We start from the raw sequence: 21047 nt of genomic DNA, 5'->3' as shown, positions 1-21047 counted from the left end.
AGCATGCGGGTGATAAAGGAAAAGTCAAACATGACTTGAGATTTCAATTAATCTCAATTCCCTAGATTCTTCTTATCTTTTACCCTAGTAATTCATCCGGCTGTATTTTTATTTACTAAGTAGCATTTTGTACTTTAGATTTTTTTAGTGGATTAATATTATCGTCTGCTTTCTCTGGAGAAATACTTTTCTCTTGTCTTTGAACTCCTAGAAGTAATTTAGGGTATTAAAATTGTTGTAGACTTCACAAGGTTGTTAGCTATCATACTCTTAATTAAAAAAAAATTGTTGTAGAGACTATTAGCTGGATTTTTCCAGCGACTACTGAAAGAGCTTTAAGAAAACAGGCACAAACTATGAAGCGGAGGCAGGTAATTACTTTCTGTTGAAATCCCCAACAGTTGGGATTAGGCTTCTTTTGTGCCAAAACAATGGCAGTGTTTTCCAAGGTTTGTCCTAACCCTCTCAGTAGTGCCTGATTTGCTTGTCTTTTTTTTTTTTAATATTTACCCCATTGTAAAAACTGCTCTTGTTTCTTTGAATCTGTTTTCCTGCTGATGAACTAGATTGCTTTTAAAAATGTTTTATACGTTATCTTCAAAAATCATATTGCATCCAGGCAAGCTGATGAAGAATTGCAGATCCTGGCAAACTCCTGGCGATACTCCAGTGCATTTACCAACAGGATATTTTTTGGTATGGTGGATTTTGATGAAGGTTCTGATGTATTTCAGATGGTAAGATCTTTGGTTTATTCTATTAAGTAGGAATAGGTAAACTGGATAAAGTGGAATACATCTTTTCCCATGGCCACAAGAAGTTAAATAGGACTTGTTTTATGTAAAATCTAGAATAGTTAGTGAAATAGAAACTAAACTTGAGCTAACCATGAAATGTAATGGTCAGCGCTAACCTTTTAGAATATGGAAATTGGGTAGTAATCAAGTAATTTTATATATGTTTTTTATTGTGGTAAAATAGACATAAAAATTACCATTTTAGCTATTTGTGTTTTTTTTTAAAGATTGGCACCTAGGCTAACAACTGTTGCCAATCTTTCTTTTTTTTGTTAAGGATTGGCACCTGGGCTAACTGTTGGCAATTTTTTTTCTTTTTCTTTTCTGCCTTATTTCCCAAACCCACCCTAGTACATAGTTGTATATCTTAGTTGCAGGTCCTTCTAGTTGTGGGATGTGGGACGTGGCCTGACGAGCGGTGCCATGTCCACACCCAGAATCCGAACCCTGGGCCACCGCAGCGGAGCGCGCGATCTTAACTACTCGGCCACGCAGCCGGCCCCATTTAGCCATTTTGAAGTGTACAGTTTATCAAGTAACTTTGTAAATCACAGCATAAATCCCGCCATTATGCCACCATTATGTAATATTGAAGTTCTTAGTATAGCTAGGCACCTGTCTTTACCCCCTTGCTTCTTGTCTTAGTGGAAAAGCTCCTTGATCTTGTCCAAAGCTTAAGCCTTTTTCTGTGCCCTGGATCCCGTACCCACCCGCTCTGTCAATCATGACCTCTCTCACTTGTATTTTTTTTAATTAAGACTATTTTTTTTAGAGCATTTTACAGGTTCACAGCAGAATTGAGGGGTAGATAGATTTCCCATATACTCCCTGCCCTTACACATGGAGAGCCTCCCGTTTTAGCAGCATCCCCAACCAGGGTGCTACATTTGTTACAGTTGATGAACCTACATTGACTCATGATAATCACCCAAGGTACATAGTTTACATTACAGTTCACTCTTGGTCATATACATTCTACTGGTTTGGGCAAATGTATAATGACATGTATCTGTTAACACAGTATCACAAAGAGTATTTTTACTGCAGTGAAAATCCTCTGTACTCTACTAATTCATCCCTCCCCTCTAATCTTTGGTAATCACTGATCTTTTTACTGTCTCCAGTTTTGCCTTTTCCAGAATGCCATTTAGTGGGAATCATACAGTATGTAGACTTTTCAGATTGACTTATTTCACTTAGTAATACGCATTTAAAGTTCCTCCATGTCTTTTCAGGGCTTGATAGCTTGTTTCTTTTAAATGCTGAATAATATTCCATCGTCTAGATGTACCAGAGTTTCTTTATCCATCCACATACTGAGGGACATCTTGGTTGCTTCCAAGTTTTGGCAATTATGAGTAAAGCTGCTGTAAACATCGGTGTGCAGGTTTTTGTGCAGATGTAAGTTTTCATCTCCTTTGAGTAAATATCAAGGGGCACGATTGCTGGATCATATGGTAAGCGTATGTTTAGATTTGTAAGAAACTGCCAAAATATCTTCCAGAGTTGCTGTATCATTTTGCACTCCCAGCAGCAAAGAATGAGAGTTCCTGTTGCTCCACATCCTCAGCATTGGCTGTTGTCAGTGTTCTGCTATTTGGCCATTCTAATAGGTGTTTAGTGGTATCTCGTTCTGATCTACATTTCCCTGATGAATTATGATGTGGAGCATCTTTTCAAATGCTTATTTGCGATCTGTATATCTACTTTGGTGAGACGTCTGTTAGGGTCTTGTGCGGGGTGGGGTCTTTTGCTGAGGAAGATGAGCCCTGAGCTAACATCTGTGCCAATCTTCCTCAATTTTTGTTTTTTTAAGGAAGATTAGCTCTGAGCTAGCATCTGCCACCAATCCTCCCCCTTTTGCTGGGGAAGATTGGCCCTGAGCTAACATTCGTGCCTATCTTCCTCTGTATATGTGAGACGCCTGCCACAGCGTGGCTTGATAAGCAGTGCATAGGTCCGCACCCAGGATCTGAACCAGTGAACCCTGGGCCACTGATGCAGAATGTGTGAACTTAACCACTGTGCCACGGAGCTGGGCCCCAATATTCCTCTATTTTATATGTGGGTTACCGCCACAGCATGTCTGACGAGTGGTGTAAGTCTGTACCCGGGAACACGGGCCGCTGAAGCGAGGCACACTGAACTCAACCACTAGGCCACAGGGCCAGCCCCCGTTGGGTCGCTTTTTAAATCAGATTGTTCTCTTATTGTTGAGTTTTAAGAGTTCTTTTTATATTTTAGATAATAATCATTTATCAGAAATGTCTTTTGCAAATTTTTTCTCCCATCCTGTGGCTTGTCATCTTGCTCTCTTGACTTTGTCTTTCACAGAGCGGAAATTTGTAATTAAGTACAACTTATCAATTATGTCTGTCATGGGTTGTGTCTTTGGTGTTTTATCTAAAAAGTCATCACTGTACCCAAAGTCATCTGGGTTTTCTCCTATGTTATCTTCTAGGAGTTTTATATTTTTCCCTTTTTCATTTAGGTCTATGATCCATTTTGAGTTAATTTTTGAGAAAAGTGTAAGATCCATGTCTAGATTAGGTGTTTTTTGTTTGTTTCTTTACTCATGGATGTCCAGTTGTTTTGACACCATTTGTTGAGATGACTATCCTTTTTGCATTTAACTGCCTTTTCTTTTTTGTCAAATATCACTTGGCTGTATTTATGTGGGTCTATTTCTGGGCTCTCCATTCCTTTCCATTGATCTGTTCGTCTTTTCTTTGCCAATCCCACACTGTCTTGATTACTTGTAGCCCGAAGTTGGGTAGTGTCAGTCCTCCAACTTTGTTCTCCTTCAATGTTGTCTTTTTGCTGTTCTGGGTTTGCCTCTTCATATAAACTTTAGCATCAGTTTGTCAATACCCACAAAATTGCTTGCTCGGATTTTGATTGGGATAGCACTGAATCTATAGATGAAGTTAGGAAGAACTGGGATCTTGACAATATTGAGTCTTCTCCATGAACATGGAGTGTCTCTGCATTTCTTTAGTTCTTTGATTTCTTTCATCACAGTTTTGTAGTTTTCCACGTATACATCTTGTACATGTTTTCCCGAATTTATATCTAAGCATTTCATTTTTGAGGATGGTAATGTAAATGATGTGTTTTTAATTTCAAATTTCTCTTGTTCATTGCTGGTATATAAGAAAGCAGTTGACTTTTGTATATTAACCTTGTATCCTGCAACCTTGCGGTAATCCCTTGTTAGTTTCAGGAGTTATCTTAGTTTATTTTTTCAGATCTTCTAAATAGGTGATCATGTTATCTGTGAACAAAAACAGCTTTATTTCTTCCTTCCCAATCTATATGCTTTTTATTTCCTTTTCTTGTCTTATTGCATTAACTAGAAATTCCAGTACGATGTTGAAAAGCAGTAATGAGAGGGGACATCCCCATACCTCATCTTAGTGGGATAGCTTTGAGTTTCTCATCATTGAGTATGATGTTAGCTGTAGGATTTTTGTAGATATTCTTTATCAAGTTGAGCAAGTTCCTGTCTACTCCTTGTTTACTGAGAGTTTTTATCATGAATAGGTTTAGATTTTGTCAAATGCTTTTCCTGAACCTATTGAAATGATCATGTGGGGTTTTTTTTAGCCTATTGATGTGATGGATAACATTAATTAACTTTTGAGTGTTGAACCAGCCTTGCATACTTGTGATAAATCCTAGCTGGTCATGGTGTATAATTCTTTTTATGTGTTGTTGATTTCATGTGCTGATTTTTTTTTTCTTAGGATTGGCAGGTGAGCTAACATCTGTTGCCAATCTGTTTTTTTTCTTCTCCCCAAAGCCCCCCAGTACATAGTTGTACATTGTAGTTGTAGGTCCTTCTGGTTGTGCTATATGGGACACTGCCCCAGCATGGCTTGATGAATGGTGCCATGTCTGTGCCCAGGATCCGAACCAGTGAAACCCTGGCCCAGTGAAGCGGTGTGCAGGAACTCAACCACTCGTCCATGGGGCCAGCCCTTAATTTTTTTTTTTATATGAGTACAGCACGTGAGATATTTATTATATAGACATACACAAGAGGGAGTATATTGCAACACTGTTTTATATTGGACTTTTTTTATTGAAGTTATGATAGTTTGCAACACCGTGAAATTTCAGTTGTACATTATTCTTTGTCAGTCACCATACATATGCACCCCTTTACCCTTTGTGCCCACCCCGCAGCCTCCTTCCCCCAGTAACCACTAAGCAGTTCTCTTTGTGCATGTGTTTGTTCGTCTTCCATATTTGAATGGGATCATACAGTGTTTATCTTTCTCTGCCTGGCTTACTTCACTTAACATAAAAGCTTCAAGGTCCATCCATGTTGTTGCAAGTGGGATGATTTTGTCTTTTTTTTATGGCTGAGTAGTACTCCATTGTATATATATAACACATCTTCTTTATCCAGTCATCAGTTGATGGGCGCTTGAGTTGCTTCCACATGTTGGCTGTTGTGAATAATGCTGCAGTGAACATAGGGGTGCATAAGTTTCTTTGAATTGTCGATTTCATGTTCTTTGGATAAATACCCAGTAGTGGGATACTGTGTTATTTCTATTTTTAATGTTTTGAAAAATATTCATGCTGTTTTTCCATAGTTGCTGCACCAGTTTGTATTCCCACCAGCAGTGTATGAGGGTTCCCTTTTCTCCACACACTCTCCAACATTTGTTCTTTTTTGTCTTGGTGATTATAGCCATTCTGACAGGTGTAAGGTGATACTTAGTGTAGTTTTGATTTGCATTCTCCTGATGATTAGTGATGTTGAACATCTTTTCGTGTGCCTGTTGGCCATCTGCTTTGGAGAAATGTCTGTTCATATCCTCTGCCCATTTTTTTTATCAGGTTATTTTTTTGTTTTTGAATTATGTGAGTTCTTTATATATTTTGGAGATTAATCACTTGTTGGATATATGGTCAGCCAATATTTTCTCCCAGTTGGTGGGTTGTCTTTTCGTTTTCTTCCTGGTTTCCTTTGCATGCAGAAGCTCTTTAGTCTGATGAAACCCCATATGTTTGTTGTTGTTCTTTCTCTCTAACAACAGTGAATTTGATAGACCAATTTCCTTAAGGATTTCTAGATGGAGATACATGCTTTCGTAGATTATCCTTCGCTAATGTTGTCACTCATTAGTTTAGTCAAAACAGCCAAGATAGATGAGTCGATGAATGGCTGTTTTCAATGGTTATCTAGCTTCTGTCCCAGTCAGTAAACACTGTAAGTAATTTCTTTTTGCTGCTAAATAGTTGATTTGAAACAGTTACCCAGACATGATAAGTTCTATGAGACTGGGCAATAGTACATTTTCAAACATGGAGTAGAAACTTTGGACAGGATGTAAAGAGATCTGGCTTTTAAACAGATTTTAGTCCTTACTCTTTCTGTCTAGCTTTGTGACCATAGGGCAGTCGCCTGAACCCCTCTGTACCTATTTATTCTAATGTGAGTGCATTGTACTAAATCACCTCAGTGTCCCTTCCAGCACTACTGTTCTATGATGCAAAATATTAAAGATGGATTTACATTTTGAATAGAGATCATTCGTGATATTCAGGTTTGGTGTTAAATCAGCTGAAATGCAGGATGTTTTGTGGTCAGATTTCTGAAGAAGCTGTGAAATGCTTATGGGGGCCATTATAGCTGCTAATTGTATAATAATATGCATTGAAATATTTTTTAGAAAGGATACACTTGGAACCAATATGTTAATATCAGATGTTGATTTAAATGGGTTCTGCCGAATTATGAACAAGGATGAGATCAACAATGGTAACAGTATACTAATATTATAGAAAGTCAAAGCCCAAGGGACCTTCGATGCCATTTAATCAGCCCCTTCATTTTGACTGCTAAAGAAAACTGGCCCTAAAGAGATGAAGCAATTTACTGAAGGTTATTCCACGGAAATGCCTTCAGGTTTCCCATTTTGCTGCATATTCCCTATGGATTAGGTTCACTTGGAGATTCAAATTACTCCCTGGAGAAACGAAAACCCGCAGTTAATGGACCTTGACCGCAGTTAATCGGCCTTGGTTGCTTCCTGACATCTGAATTGTTGGGAGAAGGATCCTAATTAGAGACATTTGCCCGGAGGGGTGATGCAGGTTTTAGCAGTAAGGAGGAGTTTTGATTGACTCCTTTTAATACGTGAAAGTAGAATTTGGGTGGGGAGACAGCAGCAGTAGCCTAGAGATTACTCTTCAGAACTCTTTGTACTTCCTTTCACTCTCAACTTTCCCTGGGCGTAATTAGGGGAAAAAGTACTGATGACTGTCAATCATAAGATAAATACAAATCAAAATCACAGTGGCATACCACCTCACACCCATTAGGATGGCTACAATCAAAAGAACAAACTGAATGTTGGCAAGGATAGAGAGAAATTGGAACCCTCGTGCACTGCTGCGTAGTGGGAATATAAAATGGTGCAGCTGCTATGGAAAATAGTATGGCAATTCCTCAAAAAATTAAAAGTAGAATTACCATATGATCCAGCAATTCCTCTTCTGGGTACATATCCAAAAGAATTAGAAGCAGAATCTCAAAGAGATATTTGTACACCTACGTTCATAACAGCATTATTCACAATAGGCAAAAAGTAAAAGCAACCCAAGTGTTCATCGACAGGTGAATGGACAAAGAAAACGTGGTATATACATGTAAGGGAATATTACTCCGCTTTAGAATGAAGGAAATTCTGACACATACTATCACATGGATAAACCTTGAGGACGTTATGCTGAATGAAATAAGCCAGTCACAAAAGACGACTAATACTGTATGATTGCACTTATAGGAGGCGCCTACGGTAGTCATATTCATAGAGACAGACACAGTGGTGGTTGCCAGGGGCTGGAAGAAGCGAGAATAGGGAGTTATTTTTTAATGGATATAGAGTTTCAATTTTGCAAGATGAAAAGAATTCTGGAGGTTGCACAATAGTGTGATGAACTTAACGCTACTGAACTGTACATTTACAAATGGCAAAGATGGTCAATTTCTGTATATTGTACCACAGTTCAAAATTAAAACAGATGCTAATGCCTCGGCCCCGACTCCGTGTTGACGTATCCTCGCCGACACCACTTTGTATTTGGTCATTGTCCTGAAAATGTGAGTATAGCTGGATAGAGTAGGACTCGTGGTGGAAATGTTGAAGCATGATCTTCAGGCTCTTGTGGGTGACAATTTAGGGGCATTGAAATAAACCCTGCCTGCAGAATCAGTGATGACTAGTATATTTCTATTTTTTTCTTTTCTTTGTGAGGAAGATTCACCCCGAGCTAACATCCCTGGCCAATTCCCCCCTTTTTTTTTCTTTGCATGAGGAAGATTAACCCCGAGCTGGTATCTGTGCTAATCTTCCCCTACTTTGTACGTGGAATGCCTACACAGCATGACTGACGAGTGGAATAGGTCTGCACCTGGGATCCGAACCCATGAACCCCCCAGGCAGCTGAAGCAGAGCACACAGAACTTTAACCTACTCAGCCGTGGGGCTGGCCCCTGATTAGTATATTCCAGTGAGTGCTTTGTATCCTTTTGTGTGTGTGGGAGGGGGAGGGGCAGGCAGCAAAGATTGGCCCTGAGCTAGTCTGTTGCAAATCTTCCTCTGTTTGCTTGAGGAAGATTGGCCCTGAGCTAACATCTGTTGCCAATCTTTCTCTTTTTGCTTGAGGAAGATTGTCACTGAGCTAAAATCTGTGCCAGTCTTCCTCTATTTCATGTGGGATGCTGCCATAGCGTGGCCTGATGAGCGGTGCTAGGTCCACGCCCAGGATCCAAACCTACGAACCCCAGGCTGCCAAAGCAAAGCATGCGAACTTAACCACTATGCCACCAGGCTGGTCCCCGAGAGTGCTTTGTAAATGATGACTTCCAGCTGGAAATAAAACTCTTAAGATGTGTTAGCTACCCAATATCCAGACTCAGAAATAATCCATTTGATCTGAACCTTCCAGTTTATAATGCTTGGCCATGGCTCTGTGGCCACCAGCTGCAGCTAGACAACTTTGGGTCTGAAGTTCTTTTTATGATCTTCATATAAAATAAGCGAAATGTTTTCTCCCCCTCCAAATACAGCTCAAACATTATAATTTCTGGGAAGCTTTCCTGACCTCTCAGTGTAGGTTATATACCCTTCCTCTCTTCTTTGGTGCATGCTGATCTGTATTATTTTATCGTATAACTGCCCTGTTTCTCTCCTAAACTGTAAGCTGCTTTGGAACAGGGGTATTGTCTTACTCGTCTTTGGCTCACTTTCTAAAATGCATACATGTAAGTAAGTACATGCCCAATAAATTTTCACTGATTGAAGAAAGAAAAAAGATGTTTACCCCTGAGTAGCGTGCTGATTTGTGGTGGAAACAAACATGTAAACAAGTGCAATCCTATGTGCTAGTGGAAAAGTATGTGTTACAGCGTGGGTGCAGAGAAGGGTGTGATCGCTTGGGGGGATTGGGGTGGGGGGGAGAGGCTTATGTGACAGGAATTGAAATTTTAAAGGATGATTAGTTCACAAGGTAGATTTTTAAAGTCCTGAAACAGCAAAATATTCTTCTCAGTATAGTATTATTACAGTACTTTAAGAAAATCTTGTCAGTCATTTGTCTCCTGAGTCACACCCAAAGAGTTGCATGGTACTTGAAAATTTCTAAATGAACAAGAACGCACTACTTTAAAAACGTTCTTACCACTCTTACCCTCTTCCAGTTTTGAAATTCGTCCAAGGTGTCTTGTTTTAATTACCAATTTCCAAGTTATTAGTAACTCTGAACATGTTTTCTTATGAGTTATCTGCAATTTCATTAGAACCAATTTGGGCCTCCATCTAATTCCAAAGGTCTCCCATGGAATCTTCTTAGAATTAAGGTAGAGAAACCTTAGGGAAACAGAGAGACTAGTAAGGAAGTTTGAGGAGAAAAGGGAAAAAAAGAGGCAGGTTTCCAGGACCAATTCAAGGACCCCTGAAAAGCCAACTACTTCTCTTCTTTTGTTGCTGGGTTTCTTCCTTTTTCCTCCCTTTTTTTCGTGAAGATCAAATTCATTCTCACAAAGCTGACCTCTCCTCACCTCTTTTTATCAAAATTTTCTTCCCTAATCATTCTATTTGGAAAAGCTCAAGCCAGAAGTACAAATACTCTCTAATCCTGATTCCTGGCCCTTTTTCTGGTAACAACATGTGAGGACAGCATGTGGATGTTTGTGACCATTTTATCTCACATTCGTGTAAAATACCAATGTTTTCCTAATATGCAAAATAAATACTAAAGTACCAGTATTGCCATTTTGTTATGGTATCATACATATTAAATTCAAGTCCCAAAAGCTTACCAGGAGAAAGGAAGATGAAATTCCCTGATAGTGACTAGCTAGATAGTTCTGTCAAATGTTAATTCAGATTAAGATAGTATTATGAATAAATGTAATAAAAGATGTGCAAGACATATACTGAAAACTACAGACCGTTGTTGAGAAAACTTAGAGAACACCTAAAATAAAGGATGTATCCTGTTCATAGATTTTAAAATTCAATATTATAAAGCTCTCAATTTTCATATCAATTCCAATAAAAATTCCAGCAGATTTTTGTGTTTGAAGATTGAAATGCTTATTTTAAAATTTATATGGCAATGTGAAGGGCCCAAAATAGCCAAGACAAAAAAATGGCAGAGTAAACAGCCCAGAGGGCCCATCCCTCCACAGAAACACTGAAAAAAGTGAGCAAAAACTGTCAGAATCAACTTTGTTGGAACTCTGGAAAATAGTCAAAGGTTTAAAGCAACTAAGTGAATGCTAAATGAAGAAAAAGGCAACTTCAGCGTGGTAGGAGAGCTCTGTGGTGTTTCAGCCTTGCCCCATCCCCTGACTTTGGTGTGGCAGAGTCTTGAAGACAGCAGTCTGTATTCCCAGCATGGGTAACTGGTCACAGAGAGAGCAGAGCAGACCTTCTTCCCAACAAATTGTGTTTGTTTCGACCTGTCTGTAGGTTCCATGAAGGAATGCTGTAAGGAGCTTGTGTTAGTTTCACCTAACTCAGAAATCTCTCAGGGTAGAAAAGCAGCTATGCATGGGGTGTTCCTCAAAAATAAGGAAAGACAAACGAACAAGCTACTGCTGCTTGGGGCACAACATTGCAGTTGTGGCAAACAGTGGATATGCCAGAAGTCTGGGAGGAAGAGCTGAGAAGAGATTTACTTTGGGAAGCAAAGGCTTGATATACCCAGAACAGGATGCATGCTCAGAAAAGATATGAGTTCTCTAAGCTTTCACCTCTGGCTGTCATTATGCTTCATAGGAGCAGGAAGTGAAGGCTAAGGCAGAGTAGTATACAGACTGGCTAAGTGCTGAAGGAGTGTACCAACACAAAGCAAGCTGCAAAGATCAAGAAAGTATTTTCTTTTTTTGCCTCCAGGTGTTAAAGGAAATCAGTCTCAAATCATTAGATGACCACTAAGCTAGTGAAACAGAAACTTCAGTGTTGAGACATGAAAAAGAATACAGTCTTTACAAAGACAGTTTAGAAAATGCACTAAGCAAAAACTACAACCTACAACATGCAGCAAGAACAAACCTTGGGAAAGGAGGAGAATTTGATTTTCAGAGTTAACACATTCTGATGTTGAAAATGTCATTTTCAACAAAAATTATGAGGGACATAAGGAAATAAGAAAATACGGCCATTCTCGGGGGAGAAAAAGAGAAACTATACCTCAGGAAGCCCAGACATTGGACTTACTAGAAAAAGACTTTACATCAGCTATTTAAAATATGTTCTGAGAGCTAAAGGGAACAATGGCCAAAGAACTAAAGGAAACTAGATGAATAATCTCACCAAACAGAGAATATCAATAAAGAGCTATACCATAACAATAACAACAACAAAATGATAATTATGTGAGGTAAAGAATGTATTAACTAACCTTATTGTGGTAACATTTCACAATATGTGTATATCAAATCATCATGTTGTACACCTTTAACTTACACAATGTTTTATGCCAATTATATCTTAATAAAGCTGGAAGAAATAAAACATTATTCTTGGGGAAAAAACCAAAGAGATAGATATCATAAAAAAGAACTAAATAGAAATTGTTGAGCTGAAAGATACAGTAAGGGAAAAAAAATTACTCAAGGGCTTCCAAAACATATTCGAGCAAGTAGAAGAAAAATAGTGAACAGGAAGATAAGTTAATTACAATTATCCAGTTGGAAAACCTGAAAGAAAAAACAATGAAGAAAACAGAAACTGAGAGAACTGTGGGACACCATCAAGCACACCAGTACACACATAATGAGAATCCCAGCAGGAGAGGAGAGAGCGAAAAGGCAGAAAGAACACATCATGAAAGAATGGCCGAAAACTTCCCAAATTTAGTGGAAGACATCAATCTAAATGTCTAAGAAGCTTGTCAAACTCCAAGTAAAATAAACACAAAGAGCTCCATACCAAGACAGACAGAGAATCTTGAAAGGACTGAGAGAGAAGTGATTTGTCATGTACAGAGATCCTTAGTAAGACTAAGAGCCGATTCCTCATTAGAAACCAAGAAGGTCAGAAAGCAGTGGGATGATGTATTTAAAGTGCTGAAAGAAAAAAAATGTCAACCAAGAATTCTAGATCTGGCATAACAATCCTTCAAAAATGAAGGAAAAGTTAAGACATTCTCAGATAAGCAAAAGCTGAGTTTGTTTTCAGTAGATCTTCCCAACAAGAAATGCCAAAGCAAGGCCTTCTTTTATGCTGAAATTAAAGTATACTAGGTGGTATCTCAGAGCCATAAGAAGAAATAAAGAACACTAGTAAATGTAACCACATAGGTAAATATAAAAGCCAGTATTATTGCATTTCCGGTTTGCGACTCCTCTTTATATTCCTATAAGATTTAAAAGGATATGCATGAAATAATTATAAATCTATGTTAATGAGCATACAATGTATAAAGATGTAAGTTTGATGATAATAAGATAAAAGGGAAAGGATGGAGTCATATAGGATCAAAGTTTTTATATCCTTTTGAAGTTAAGTTAGCATTAATTCACAGTAGATTGTTATGTTTAAGATGTTTATTGTAGTTCTAGGAAGCCCACTATGAAAATAATGTAAAAATACACAGAAAAGGAAGTGAGAAGAGAATCAAAATGATACACTCCAAAAAATCAATTAAACACAAAAGTGAGCAGTAATGGAGGAAATGAAGAACAAATTATATATGACGTAGAGAAAACAAATAGCAAAATAGAATAAATAAGTCCTTCATAATCACTAATTACTTAAATGTAAATGAGTTAAACTCTCCAATTAGAAGGCAGAGAATGGGGGCTGGCCCCGTGGCCAAGTGGTTAAGTTTGTGCACTCCACTTCCGCAGGCTCGGGTTTCACTGGTTCGAATCCTGGGCACGGACATGGCACTGCCCATTAGGCCATGCTGAGACAGCGTCCCACATGCCACAACTAGAAGGACCCACAACTAAAAATACACAACTATGTACCGGGGGGCTTTGGGAAGAAAAAGGAAAAATAAAATCTTTAAAGAGAAAAAAAAAGACATAGAATGGCAAAATGGATTTAAAAACCTCTAAAATACAACTGAGGGCTGTCTACAAGAGACTCCCTTTAGGTGTGAAGAAGCAAATAGGTCAAAAATGAAAGAATAGAAAAAGATATTCCATGCAAGTAGCAACCAAAGACAGCTAGGGAAACTGTATTACTATCAGACGAAATAGACTTTAGGTCAAAATTGTTACAAGAGACAAAAAAGGACATTATGTATTGATAAAAGGGTCAATTCATCAAGAGAATATAATAATTAAAAACATATGTGCACCTAACCATGATGCCCCAACATATATGAAGCAAATATTCATAGAATTGAAGGTGAAGGGGGAAATAGACAGTTCTATAATAATAGCTGAAGAATTCACTACTCTACTTTCAATAATGAATAGAACAGCCAGAAAGAAGATCATCAAGGAAACAGAGGGCCTGAGCAATACCATAAACCAACTAGAGTCGCTTGTATAGAACACTTCACGCAACAAGAGCAAAATTCACATTTTTGTCTTGTGCACATGGAGCATTTGCCAGGTTAGACCATATATAAGGCCACAGGCAGGAGTCAATAAATTTAAAAAGATTGGAATCTACAAAGTATCTTCTCTGACTACAATGGAACAAAACCAGAAATCAATAACAGATGGAAATTCGGAAAACTTATAAATATGTATAAATTAAACAGTACACTCTTTTTTTTCCAATTATTTTATTGAGGTCATATTGGTTTATAACATTGAGTAATTTCAGGTGTACATTATTATTTATCAGATTTTTGATAGACTGCATCGTGCTCACCAACAAGAGTCTAAATTTTATCAGTCACCATATATATGTGCCCCTTTACCCCTTTTGACCACCCTCCCAACCCCTTCCACTCTGGTAACTACTAATCTGTTCTCTTTATCTGTGTGTTATCTTCCACATATGAGAGAAATAATATAGTGTTTGTCTTTCTCTGTCTCGCTTATTTCGCTTAACATAATACCCTCAAGGTCCATCCATGTTGTTGCAAACGGAATGATTTGTCTTTCTTTAGAGCTGTATTTAGAGTATTCCATTGTATATATAAACTGCATCTTCTTTATCCATGCATCAGTTGATGGGCACTTGGGTTGCTTCCACCTCTTGGCTATTGTGAATATTGCTGCAATGAACATAGGGGTGCACAATCTCTTCGAATTGTTGATTTCATGTTCTTTGGACAAAGACCAAGTAGTAGGATAGCTGTATTTTATGATATTTCTATTAATATTTTTAGAAATCTCTACTATTTTCCATAGTGGCTGCAAGACTTTGCATTCCCACCAGCAGTGTATGAGGGTTCCCTTTTCTCCACATCTTCTCCAACATTTGTTAATTTTTTTTGTCTTTGTAATTACAGCCATTCTGACAGGTGTGAGGTGATATCTTTGTAGTTTTGATTTGCATTTTCCTAAAAATTAGTGATGCTGAACATCTTTTCATGTGCCTGTTAGCCATCAGTATATCTTCTTTGGAAAAATGTCTGTTCACATCTTCTGCCCACTTTTTGATTAGGTTGTTTGTTTTATTGTTGTTGAGTTGTATGAGTTCTTTATATATTTTGGAAATTAATCCCTTGTCACATATAAAACTAGTAAATATTTTCTCCCAGTTGGTGGGTTGTCTTTTCATTTTGTTCATGGTTCCCTTTGCCTTGCAGAAGCTTTTTAGTCTGATGTAGACCTGTTTGTTTATTTTTCTTTTGTTTCCCTTGCCTGAGGAGACATGGTATTCAAAAAGATGCTGCTAAGACCGATGTCAAAGAGTGTACTACCTATATTTTCTTGTATAAGTTTTATGGTTTCAGGTCTTTAATTCAAGTCTTTAATCCATTTTGAGTTAATTTTTATGTATGGTGTAAGATAATGGTCTATTTTCATTCTTTTGCATGTGGCTGTCTAGTTTTCCTAACACCATTTATTGAAGAGACTTTCCTTTCTCTATTGTATGTGCTTGGCTCCTTTGTCAAAGATTAGCTGTCCATAGAGTGTGCTTTCAGTTCTGTTCCATTGATCCGTGTGTCTGTTTTTGTTCCAGTACCATGCTTTTTGATTACTCTAGCTTTGTAGTATATTTTAAAGTCAGGGATTGTGATGCCTCCAGCTTCGTTCTTTTTTCTCAGGATTCCTTTTGCTATTCGGGGTCTTTTGTTGTTCCATATGAGTTTTAGGATTCTTTATTTTATTTCCATGAAGAATGTCATTGGGATTCTGATTGGGATTGCATTGAATCTGTAGATTGCTTTAGGTAATATGGACCTTTTAACTATGTTTACTGTTCCAATCCATGAGCATGGAATATCTTTCCCTTTCTTTATGTCTTCTTTGACTTCTTTCCATAATGTCTTAGACTTTTAAGTGTAGAGGTCTTTCACGTCCTTGGTTAAATTTGTTCCTAGATATTTTATTCTTTTTGTTGTGATTGTAAATGGGATCATATTCTTGACCTCACTCTGTTAGTTATTAGAGTATAGAAATGCAACTGATTTTTCTAAGCTGACATTCCATCCTGCAGCTTTTCTGTAGTTGTTGATTATTTCTAATAGTTTTCTGGTAGATTCTTTAGAGTTTTATATATATAGAATCACATCATCTGCAAACAGTGAGAGTTCTACTTCTTCTCCACTTTGGACCTCTTTTTTCTTTTTCTTGCCTAATTGCACTGGCCAAAACCTCCAGTAGTATAGGAGTGGTGAGAGTGAGCACCCTTGTCTTGTGCCTGTTCTCAGAGGGATGGCTTTCAGTTTTTCACCATTAAGTATGATGTTGGCTGTGGGTTTGTCATATATGGCCTTAATTATCTTGAGATACTTTCCTTCTATACCCATTTTGTTGAGAGTTTTTATCATAAATTGATGTTGGATCTTGTCAAATGCGTTCTCTGCATCTATTGAGATGATCATGTGGGTTTTATTCCTCATTTTGTTAATGTGGTGTATCACATTGATCGACTTGCAGATGTACAGTCCACGCATCCCTGGTATAAATCCCACTTGACCGAGGTGTATGATCCTTTTAATGTATTTCTATATTCAGTTTGCCAATATTTTGTTGAGCATGTTTTCGTCTATGTTCATCTGCAACACTGGCCTGTAATTTTCTTTGTTTGTGTTGTCCTTGTCTGGTTTTGGTATTGGGGTGATCTTGGCCTCATAGAATGAGTTCTGAAGCATTTTTTCTTCTTCAATTTTTTGGATAGTTTGAGAAGGATAGGTATTAAATCTTCTTTGAATGTTTGGTAGAATTCTCCAGAGAAGCCATCTGGTCCTGGACTTTTATTTTTTGGGAGGTTTTTGATTACTGTTTCAATCTCTTTACTTTGGTCTTTTCAGATGCTATATTTCTTCTTGATTCAGTTTTGGGAGGTTGTATGGTTCTAAGAACTTATCCATTTCTTCTAGGTTGTCCAAGTTGTTGTCATATATTTTTTCATAGTATTCTCTTATAATCTTTTGTATTTCTGTGTATCTGTTTTAATTTCTCCTCTTTCACTTTTAATTTTATTTACTTGAGCCTTCTCTCTTTTTTCCTTAGTAAGTCTGGCTAAGAGTTTGTCAATTTTGTTTATCTTCTCAAAGAGCCAGCTCTTAGTTCAATTGATTCTTGCTATTGCTTTTTTAGTCTCTATTTTATTTATTTCTGCTCTAATTTTTATTATTTCCCTCCTTGTGATTATTTCAGCTTGGTTTGTTCTTCTTTTTCTAATTCTGTTAGGTGTAGTTTAAGATTACTTATTTGAGATTTTTCGTCTTTGTTGAGGTAGGCCTCTATTGCTGTAAATTTCCCTCTTAGCCCCACTTTTGCTTCATCCCATAAGAGTTGGTATGTTGTGTTTTCATTTTCATTTGTCTCCAGGTATTTTTTGATTTCTCCATTGACCCACTGGTTGTTCAGTAGCATGTTGTTTAGTCTCAACATATTTGTGACTTTCCCATCCTTTTTCTTGTATCTGATTTCTAGTTTCATAGCATTGTGGTCAGAAAAGATCCTTGATATTATTTCAATCTTCTTCAATTTCTTGAGGCTTGCCTTGTTTCCCAACATATGGTCTATCCTTGAGAATGTTCCATGTGCACTTGAGAAGAATGTGTATTCTGCTGTTTTTTGCATAGAATGTTCTCTGTTAAGTCTATCTTGAACAGTATTGCATTTAAGGCTACTGTTTCCTTGTTGACTTTCTGTCTGGATGATCTATCCGTTGATCTAAATGGAGTGTTGAAGTCCACTACTATTATTGTGTTGCTGTTGATTTCTCCCTTTAGGTCTGTTAATAGTTGCTTTTTCTACTTTGGTGCTCCTGTGTTAGGTGCGTATATATTCATAAGCATTATGTCCTCTTGGTGGAATGTCCATTTTTTATTGTATGCTGCCTGCCCCTCCATGTCTCTCATTGTCTTTTTTATCTTGAAATCTGCTTTGTCTGATACAAGTATGGCAACACCTTCTTTCTCTTGCTTTCCATTTGCTTGGACTGTCGTCTTCCATACCTTCACTCTGTCCATATATTTGTCTTTACAGTTGGGATGTGTTTCCTGGAGGCAGCATATTGTTGGGTTTTGTTTTTTAATCCGTCTAGCTACTCTCTGTCTTTTGACTGGAGAATTCCATATATTTACATTTAGAGTGATTATTGATATATGAGGGCTTAATATTGCCATTCTGTCTCTTGTTTTCTGGTTGCTCTATATTTCTATCATTTCTTTTCCCTTGTATTTCTGACTGCTATTTCAGACTGGTGGTTTTCTGTGACGGTTTTCTCAATTTTCTGCCAGAGTCCCGCCCCGGCCGAGTCCAGGTTCCTGAGGGATGGATGGCGTCGGCGCAATGAGGGGAAAATAAAGGGGATGTGAGACTTGGGTTGGTGTTAGCAAGTCCAACTTTACTGTGCACAAGTGTCGTATTTATATTTTTCAGGATTAGTACAGAAATAGCTCTACAAATATTCTCGGAGAGATAAGGAAGTAAAAAACGAGCACAAGAATATTTATTAGCATTCTATTCTATAGAGCCTAAGGTTAATGGTAGTCTTCTCCACAATTAACTAGTGTTTATTGTCTCTAAGCTAAAAGAGATAGGTACCTAGACTTCTGTTATAATTCATGGTAAGGTTAAATCAAAGAGGGAAGGTCCAGGCCTCCGGACCGTCTGGTTACATGCTGATGGAGCCATCCCTGCCTCCCTCAATCATTTATGCCATTAGTGTAGATGGTTAATGGGAACAAAAGGTGACTCCAGGGTATCTTATCCCCAGGGCTAATTGCATTCTCAGTGGGCAGTTAAACATCTTTACATTTTCGTGCCCTTTAGGGGGTGAAAGCATTCCTTTGTCTTTTAGATTGTAGAGCTCACAGTCCCTTAAGCACACTGCTGGAGAAAGTATCATTTTGTTAGTAAAGTAAAGGGCTGAAAAGCTAAGCTAAAGTATATATCTTCAAGAATGAAAAACAGAAACAAGTATAGACATAACCTTGATAGAAAGCATGCATATAATTCAGAAAATATCAGGGGTGTCGGCCGGCCATTCTTCACCGAGGGGCATCCCTGCACCCCTCGGCCCTTCTACTCATCAATTATTTATTATTTAGTGCTTTTAGGAGAAAACCTCTATAACATTTTAACAGAAAGCAGAAGGTCAAGAATAATATATAGATACTTCTTGATCATCCAATTAACCAGCAAACTTAGAAGGACGATGCATATATATATTTAGACAAAGAACTGGAGGGAGAAGGAAACATTCACCAGATGGAGGCCATAAACCTAACTCGACATCTTATCTGGGCAGGATTCCTTTCTGCTTGTCTCAAAAGGGACTGTGTGCTCCTCCATTAATTAACTGAAAAATATCTTGAAAGTTACCTGCAGGTGGTCACATTCTCTTACTATATCTAATTTTCCCAGGAGGTAGTGCCTCCCAAGCAGCCACCCAAAGGAGTGAAAACTGGAGGTTAAGAAAGGAAAAGGAATGAAGGGCAATTAGAAGCAGCACAGGTTTCAGAACTATGTGAGGGGCCGGCCGGTTATTCTTCACCAAGGGGCGACCCTGTACCCCTCAGCGTTAATTGGCTGGACCCTGTCAAACAGCCGATCAAATGATGTAGCCACGGCTCCTGGCAATTTTCTCTTTATTTATGATTTGTGGCTCTGCTCTGGTTTTTTTTTTTTTTTCTTGAGGAAGATTAGCCCTGAGCTAACATCTACTGCCAAGCCTCCTCTTTTTTTTTTTGCTGAGGAAGACTGGCCCTGAGCTAACATCCGTGCCTATCTTCCTCTGTTTTATATGTGGGATGCCTGCCACAGCATGGCTTGACAAGCAGTGAGTAGGTCTGCACCTGGGATCCAAACTGGTGAAACCCGGGCCGATGGAGCAGAACATGTGAACTTAACCACTGCATCACTGGGCCAGCCCAACTCCTCTGGCTTTTTTTTTAAGTGGTTACCATGAGGTTTGTATAAAAGATCTCATAGATGAGATAGTCCATTTTCTGATAGCCTCTTATCTCCATTATTCTAAGCAGGTTCCATCCCTTTCCTTTTCCTCTTCTGAGTTATTGTTCTCACAAATTGTTTTCTGTGTTGTGAGTTTGTGACTAAATTGAAGTGTTTATACTTACTTGTATGCTTTCCTTCCCATTGTCTTTTATGTTACAATTAAGTGTTTACTGACCTATTGTAATATAGAGCTGCAATTTTGTGATTCTGTTTACCTCCTTGATCAAGGTTTTGTAAACCTTTGCCTTTTGGTACATGAAATAGGGCTCCCTTCATCATTTCTTGTCAGAGAGGTCTTGTTGAGCTCCCTTGGGTTTTGTGTATCTGGGAAAGGTTTTTATTTCCTCATTATATCTGAAGGATAATTCCACTGGATAGAGTATTCTTGGCTGAAAGTTTTTGTCTTTCAGTATTTTGAATCTATCATTCCATTTTCTCTTAACTTGTAAGTTTTCTGCTGAGAAATCCCCTGAAATCTGATAGGGGTTCCCGTGTAGGTTATTTTCTTCTGTCTTGCTGCCCTTAATATTTTTTCTTGGTTGTTGACTTTTGCCAGTTTTACTAGTATATTCCTTGGAGGAGGTCTTTTTGCATTGATTTAATTAGGATATCTATTGGTTTTGTATACTTGTAAATCCAGTTTATTCCCTAGGTTTGGGAAGTTCTCAGGTATTATTTCTTTGAACAAGCCCTCTGCTCCTTTCTCCATCTAGAGTATTTGTAATCTTTATGTTGCATTTCCTAATTGTCAGATATTTCTCACAGAATTTCTTCATTTTTTAAAGATCTTAGTTCTCTCTCCTCCTGTACCTGAAGCATTTCTATATTTCTAGTCTCTAAATCACTAATTCTGTAATCTATAATGTCAGCTCTATTTTTTATAGTTTCCAGATTATTTTTTATCTCGTTAATTGTGTTCTTCATACCCATAATTTCTGTTTGTTTTGTTTTTAGAGTTTCAATCTTTGTTGAAGCACTTGTTCTGCTCACTGATTTTATTCGTGTGCACGTTTAACTGTCTTTCTGAGTTTTCTTGTAACTCATTGAGCTTCTTTATGATAACTATTTTGAATTGTCTGTCGTTTGAATTGTAAGTTTCTGTGAGTCGAGGATTGGTTTCTGGAGACTTGTCATTTTCCTTCTGCTCTGAAGTGTTACTGTAGTTATTCATG

The sequence above is a fragment of the Equus asinus genome, chromosome 3, assembly GCF_041296235.1.
Source record: "Equus asinus isolate D_3611 breed Donkey chromosome 3, EquAss-T2T_v2, whole genome shotgun sequence".
In the NCBI taxonomy this organism is placed as follows: Eukaryota; Metazoa; Chordata; class Mammalia; order Perissodactyla; family Equidae; genus Equus; species Equus asinus.
This window is presented reverse-complemented; position numbering follows the sequence as displayed.